At 41.4% G+C, this 7,500-nt stretch overlaps 1 protein-coding gene across 1 annotated transcript in view; it reads left to right on the top strand.

The window, feature by feature from the left end:
* The window catches only part of CAMKK1 (calcium/calmodulin dependent protein kinase kinase 1), a 1,557,316-nt gene that overhangs the window by 722,761 nt on the left and 827,055 nt on the right, over nucleotides 1-7,500 (top strand). The gene's annotated exons all lie outside the window — the stretch shown is intronic.

Raw genomic sequence — 7,500 nt, 5'->3', positions numbered from 1 at the left:
CTAGGCTGTTTGTATATACTGAGCATTAAAACCAGCCATCTTACATTAAGAAGACCGTCCTGCATCCTTGTGGCACAGGTGCAGCCCAGGACACATCTGATTTGGGGATTGTTGATAAAGGGCTTAGTTTTGGGCTCTGCCATTGGCTAGTTAGTATTACAACTGTTTAATTTCATTTGTACTTAAGCACCGGTTTTGTACATAACTGCACAGTGAGCAATGAGGTTTAGCGTTGCTGTGTATAGACGCAAAAGCTTAGAAGCAAAAATTTTCCCTTGATACCTACTAGTGAATCCTTCTTAGCTCCACTGACTCTCTGTGAGAAACACAGTTGCATATTGCCACCCTGCGAGCAGCCCAGCTGCCCTTTCTAAGGTGCTGACATAGACTTCCACCCTTAGACATCCACAGGATAGCCACCATGTTTCCAGCCAACCTGATGGACATGGGCATCCTGAGCCAATATACCAATTGCCTCATGTACACTGACAATCACTTGCTCCTAAAGCAAACAAATACAGTATGTGAGAGATGTAACTGTACCACAGAATTAGAATCGGTCCTCTCACAATGCAATAAACAAGACATACAACAGGTTACCAGCACACATACCTTCCATCTCACAAAAGAGAATGTCAAGACACAAACCCACCTATTCGGAGGTACTCACTTAGAGCCTACCAAAAGACCTCCCAAGCGCAAACATGCACATACTGGTACACGACCAGAATCTACCACCACACGCAACAATACACGTAGTGTCTCAGCAAGTAAGCCGCTAAGGCAGAGCACCTCAAAACCAAATGTTCTGGTTATAGGTGACTCAATAGTGAGACACACAGATGTCCCCCCTCACCAGGCTGAATAAGGAGAAGGTCACAGTCAACTGCCTGTCAGGTGCTTGGATCTGTCACATCAAACGAGCACTCAAGTCACTCAGCATCACTTACTGTTATGACTCCGTCATACTGCATGTCGGTGTAAATAACTTGAGACATACCTCCCTGTACTATATGAAGAGAGACATGACCAAACTCACAGACTGTGCCGCTAGTCCTAAGCAGCATTCTGCCTTCACCCAGGATGATGCCACAGTACAAACAAAAGTGATTGATTTCAATAATTGGCTTAGCTTCTGGTGTCACTCCAGGGGGATCCAGTATCTATCTGCCTAGGAAGGCAGATTGACAAGCCGAGCTGATTTGCCAGAGATGGCCTTCACCTGTCTCCTCAAGGCTTTTGAGTTATGGCAAAGATGCTTGCTTCCCCCATAGTGCCTTTTTTAGGCAATATCCAAACAATACAACTTCTGATGTAAAGAAATCCGCTAAAGACAAACTCAAGGTCACGCTGCTTAATGCTAGGAGATGTAACAGTAGACTGCACTCACTGGAAGCAGTCCTCAACTTGGAAGATACTGATGTTTGTGTAGTCACAGAGACTTGGTTTGGAGTATGAAAGCACCCCAGCCATACAAGGCTACAATACCTTTCACACATTCAGACCCCAAAACAAGCGTGAAAGAATCAAAGGTGGAGGTTTATCCATATTCGTCAAATCCAAATACACCTCAAGACTGATGAAACAGTACGACTCTCTGGAGTTACTCCAGGTCCAATTAACTGTGGGAAAAACACCATTCCACATCATCACTAGCTACAGGACCCCCACCAAGAACCAGGAAAAGCACACCACCTACCTGGACTTGCTAGAGTCACTCAACATCCAGAAAAACACCCAGGTCTTGTGAGATTTCAACTATCCCTGCATTGATTGGGAGACCTAGATGAACACAGACATGATTGTTATGAGGTTCCTGGACTTTATTAATTCAGATGCCGTGGAACAGTTGATCCAGACCCGGACAAAGGGCACAAATGTCCTAGGCATAGTGGTCACCAACATGGAGGGTCACTGCACTAACCCCTGGGTGTCGCCCTCCTTAGTAAGGTCAGACCATAAATCTGTTTTGTTTGAAGTAAAGTTCAAGCCTGACACCCCCATAGGAGTTAAAAAAAATGAAAAAGTTCTCTAAAGCAAACTGTTGTCTACTAAGCGATAGTATAAAAAGTTTTGAAGCCCCTGCTAATGTAGACAACTATGTCTCCTATGCAGAGGAATACACAAATGCCCTATAGAGTCACGTAAACAAATGCATTGACTCAGCCATACCTGACAGAAATAAAATCAGGTCTTCTCAAAAGAATAAGCCACCCTGGTGGACTGTAAGTATAAATAAGTTATACAACAAAAGAAACAAACTGATATCTAAGAACAGGAGGGAACTAACCCAATAGAGGAAGAATGCCCTCCACAACTTGAAGAAGTAAATCACATATCTTAAGTCGTCTAAGGCTAGCTTCAAGTCTAAGTTAACATCCCTAGCTAAAGACAATCACAATTCATTCTTTAGCTATAGCTGTAACCTAAGAGGTAATGCCCAGCTGTGTGCCTAACTTATAGTTGCCAACCTGCTAGTGGATAGATTTGGAGATAACTTCTCCCCCCCCCCCCACCTGACATACCCCAAATCATTACCAACACCAGTCTTCTACTGAGTGTCTCTAAAGAACAGGTCATACAAGCACTGTCAAAGGCCAAAAACATAGCCTCAGTAACAACCTAGGCTGCCTGCTCAACAAGCTAAAACAAAACCTAGCAGAAACCCTCAGCACCATATCCTGAAAACTGGCTTTCTCCTGGCAGAATGGAGAACAGCAACAGTAATGCCCTTGCACAAAGGAGGTCCATCGACTGACCCTGGGAACTATAGACCCATAAGCCTAACCACATTTGCAAGGCCATTGAACTTAACCACAAGGGCATAGGCCATCTTTAAAGTCTTGATCCGACCCAGTTTGGTTTTGTCAAGGGTAGATCTTGCTTATTAAATCTGGTGGACTTCTTTGAGAATGTCACCAAAGCCCTGAATAAGGGTAAAATGGTACATACTGCCTATTTTGATTTAGCCAAGGCTTTTGACATGATCCCACATTCAGGTATTGTGGAGAAGCTCTCCCAGGATCAACCCATACATTACTAGATGGATAGTAAACTGGCTCACAGACAGAATACACACTGTCAAAGTTGGTAGTCCACCTGCACCAGTAGACCAGTTACCAGTGGGAAACTGCAAGGATCTGGCTGGGCCCTCTACTGTTTGGAATCTATTTCTCTGAAGTCCAGGTGAAGGTAGATAGCTTGTGGCTTTCCAAGTTTGCAGATGACTGTAAACAGGGTGCAACCATAGATTCCCCCAATGATGTTAACATATTACAGAAAGGGCTAACACAGACAAATGTTTGGTGCCAAACTCATAGACTAAAACTTAATGCAAAAAATGCCTCATTATACCCTTTGGCAAAGAAGTAGCCCCTGCTAATTATGATGTAGATAGCACCCCTCTAAGCACAAACTCAGTGGTGTGAGACTTGGGAACACAGGTTGATGGCAATCTAAACTTTGATCACCATGTGTCCATAGTGGTAAGGAAAGCATTCTACACTGCGCATATCATAAATAAGGGCATTACATCCAAGACCATGAAGGTTATAGCCCCACTGTACATAACCCTTATCAGACCACTAATCAAGTGCAATGCTCCACTTCTGTATCTACCTCACCAGACACCTGCAGCAACTGGAGAGACCACAGAGGTTTCTTACCAAATGAATCCAGGGCCTCCAAAACATGGCATACATGGAAAGACTAAAAGCCCTGTCACTGTACTCTATATCATGCAGGCTAATGAGAGGTGACCTGTGCCTGGCCTACACAGCGACTCAGACCCTACCCTAATGGAATTGCTGCACATCTGCAAATCAAATGGGACAAGAATAACTTGCACCAGAGATCTCAGCCTAGCTTGTGACATCAGCAGAACATGCTGAAGAGACAGATATATATCCCAGCAATTACCACTCCTCTGGAATAAGTTTCCACTCCATGTGAAGCAGAGCTCTTCAATGACCCTATTCAAGCGCAACCTTAACAACTGGATGGGTGACTGTAAATCCATCCCAGGGGGTGGCACTTATGTCCTACTTGGACAGGGACAGTTAATACTGATCACAGTATCACTCTGGTAACGATGTCTAAACTTGGTCAGTATGGGTATTCAGGTTTTTACATGGCTAGGCTTGTAAAGGCCCCAGGGCCATTAGCCTGGTAAACTCCAATGAACCTATGTGGTACACAGCATTTCTACAGAGTTCCTAGAGACTATATCATGTCTGTTATATCTGTGAGTTATTTATTAAGTCTCTGGGCATGATAGGTAGCATAGATTCAACCTCCCCCGAAAAGGTATTTGGCACGTTACTGGGGTAGTAGGAGCAAACTGAAGATTTATTTATTTATTTATTTATTGACGTTTGTTGACCAGAAAAGTTCACTGGCTTGAGACCCATTTTCAATGGAGACCTGGGGAGAAAAGCTCCAAGTTACATGAAAATCATACATGAATTTGTAAGGAAACACTTTCTTATAAAGCAAGTGAAATAATACAGAAAACTATCTAAACAGCACATATGTTGTAAAAAGGCACAATACAATAACACTAGAACATTAGCATGTAGGAAAATTATGCAGTTAGAAATGTTTAACAAACAGCTCAATTTTGGGGGGGGGGTAGGAAAAGGTAAAGGTAAGTGTAGTGGGAAGGTAGAATTAGAGAGTTAAACTTAAAGGTAAGATAGATATAGTTAGAATCTTATAGCTAGGTGGTGTGAATATGTAAATTAGAGGTGGCATGCATTTAATGGTAGTATTAAAGTTAGAAAGTGATACAAGAGAAAATGTGTTAAGATAGTTGTATGGATGTGCGGACTAGGATACTAAAGATTAGGGAATAACTCATGGTGTAACAGTATGACATAGACATAAGTATATTTGCTATGTGAAACAGTTTTACTAGATTAAGAAGGCTGTGGATATGAGTTGCATGTGCAGCTATGGTTATCAGTGAGATGTTGTTTTAGTTTTCTTTTAAAGGAGATTATGTTGGCTAAATCTGTAACTGATGATGGGAGGGCATTCCACAGCTTAGTTATGGAATGGGAATATTCTTTACATTTCTCATGAAAAGTATGTTTGTTATCTAAGTATATGCTTGTTACTGATTTCAAACAATTGTTTTCTGTGCTTTTAATACTTATCCAAATGTACTCTGTAGCTGAAGCCAAGTAAATTATTTGTAGTTAACAATGCAAATTCAATTCAATCAAAAATATTTTTGCTCCAGACTGTTTGGCACTATCAGGTTGTGCAATTTTCCAGTAAACCAGATGGGAGTCTTTCTTTCCTTATGAAATTATATTGTTTAATGTGTTATCGTTGTAGTATGCAGCATAATTTGGTTCACTGTTTCCTGTTTCCTGTTTCTGCACTTTGACAATATGATACATGTGAAACATTTTGTATTCAATGAATTAAAAAGCAGAAAGGATTGCTACTGTTGTCCAAATGACCAAGTGACATATTACCCGTAAATATCCTGGGATCACTGCTGAGGTTGTTACAGAATTGCCTGATGAGTGTAGTGCTGGTCAGAAGTGCGTTAATAACTACCATGTTCCACCACAGCAAACAGGTTGAAATATGACATAAAATCAGCATTACTTTAATGTTGGTACATTTTGTTGCACTGCTTAAAGGGCAGACTTCCACATTTGCTGTTTTTCTTCTGAAGGGCTGTGAAGAAATTTGCCAGAAAGTAGACCTCCCCTGAGTGCCACAACACAAATTTTAGTGTTTTTTGTATTTGTTCACTACATGTATAAAACAGTAGAAATGAGCACAGCACAAAGAAATGCATTTTAAGGTAGCTACAGGTTCTCAAAATGTAGATTTCTGAACTCATATTTTGTAATGTAGAAAAATAAATACCGTGTATGTCTGCCATACGTATTCACATATGTGAATTTTGCACTTAATGTGATAGCCTTTAATGATGTAATTAAAGAAGGTAAAATTGGTAGCTTGTTTCAGGGACACAATCTATTTGCTTTAGTCCTATCCTTAATGGCTACAGAATTAGTGTTACTTAGTGTTAAAAAGCTTAGCCACTAAAACATGTGCATGTGGGGTTCATTATTCTTTGTTGTAAAACATGTATATGTGGGCTTATATACTGTCATGATGTTTTTTTTAATTTACTTCTTCTCCCAGATCTCAGTGGTTGCTCCTGTGACCCATTTATTTCCCCTTCATCTCCTGGAATATGGCATCCAACCTCACCCTAGGGGGAGAATCTTTCTTGCAGACTGGATAAACTTATTAGTAAATTCTCCAGGCTGGTGAGAGGGGAGAATTAGTGACTTGTGATTAACAAGATGAGTGGAGTTGTCATATCTGTGTTGCTCCTTAGGCTGCATTTGATAAATCTCCTTCACTAGAACATACAGACACTGTAGAGAAACAGGGTGCCTCCTTCTCACTAGGATGGGTGCTATGGCATCAGCTAAGCACTCCTGCTTTTTCCCATCTGTTCCCCTAGTGCCAGGCACCTAGCTGACCACTGGTTATCTTGGTCACAGTCATGGCTTTATCCTTCTGTGACACACAGCCAGCTTACAAACCTGTGATTCAGCACTTTATTAGAATCAGCTTATGAATACAATATACAGTTGGTAGCTGTCATGTGAGAGTTCCGATGTAGGCTCAATAGCTCACGCATATGTGTGTGTGTGTGTATGTATGTGTGTGTGTAAGTGTTTCTGTTTGTGTGTGTGTGTGTGTGTGTGTGTGTGTGTGTGTGTGTGTGTGTGTGTGTGTGCATGAGTGTGTGTTTTTGTGTGTGTATGTGTGTGTGTGTCTATGTGTATGTGCGTGTGTGTGTAAGTGTTTCTGTTTGTGTGTGCGTGTGTGTAAGTGTTTCTGTTAGTGTGTGCGCATTCATGTGTGTGTGTGTGTGTGTGTGTGTGTGTGTGTGTGTGTGTGTGTGTGTGTGCATGAGTGTGTGTTTTTGTGTGTGTATGTGTGTGTGTGTCTATGTGTATGTGTGTGTGTGTGTGTGCATGAGTGTGTGTTTTTGTGTGTGTATGTGTGTGTGTGTGTGTCTATGTGTATGTGCGTGTGTGTAAGTGTTTCTGTTTGTGTGTGCATGTGTGTAAGTGTTTCTGTTAGTGTGTGTGTGCAATCATGCATGTGTGTGTGTGTGTGTGTGTGTGTGTGTGTGTGTGTGTGTGTGTGTGTGTGTGTGTGTGTGTGTATGTTTGTGTGTACGAGTATGGGTATGTATTACCTGGGCCTAATTTGAGGAGTCGCTGTGTAGAATGATCCAGCTAAGTGATTTCTTGGAAGCATACTTTACTTTATATAAATTAAATTGTAGGAATCTGATTGTGCTCAGCAATCTTCAGCTTGTTTGCAACTTTTGCCTTAATCCACAGTGCTATACTGTTATCTGTACTGGCACTGAGTCACTATCCTTTAGCAGCTTGTTTTTTTTCCTAAGTTTACTTTGAGATCCCTCATTCTATGTTAATGCAATCAGGCTGT

The sequence above is a fragment of the Protopterus annectens genome, chromosome 9.part0 (genome assembly GCF_019279795.1).
Source record: "Protopterus annectens isolate FY-2018-M chromosome 9.part0, PAN1.0, whole genome shotgun sequence".
NCBI classification, from domain to species: domain Eukaryota; kingdom Metazoa; phylum Chordata; order Ceratodontiformes; family Protopteridae; genus Protopterus; species Protopterus annectens.
Note: the sequence above shows the minus strand (reverse complement) of the source record. Positions and strands in the feature narration are given on the sequence as shown.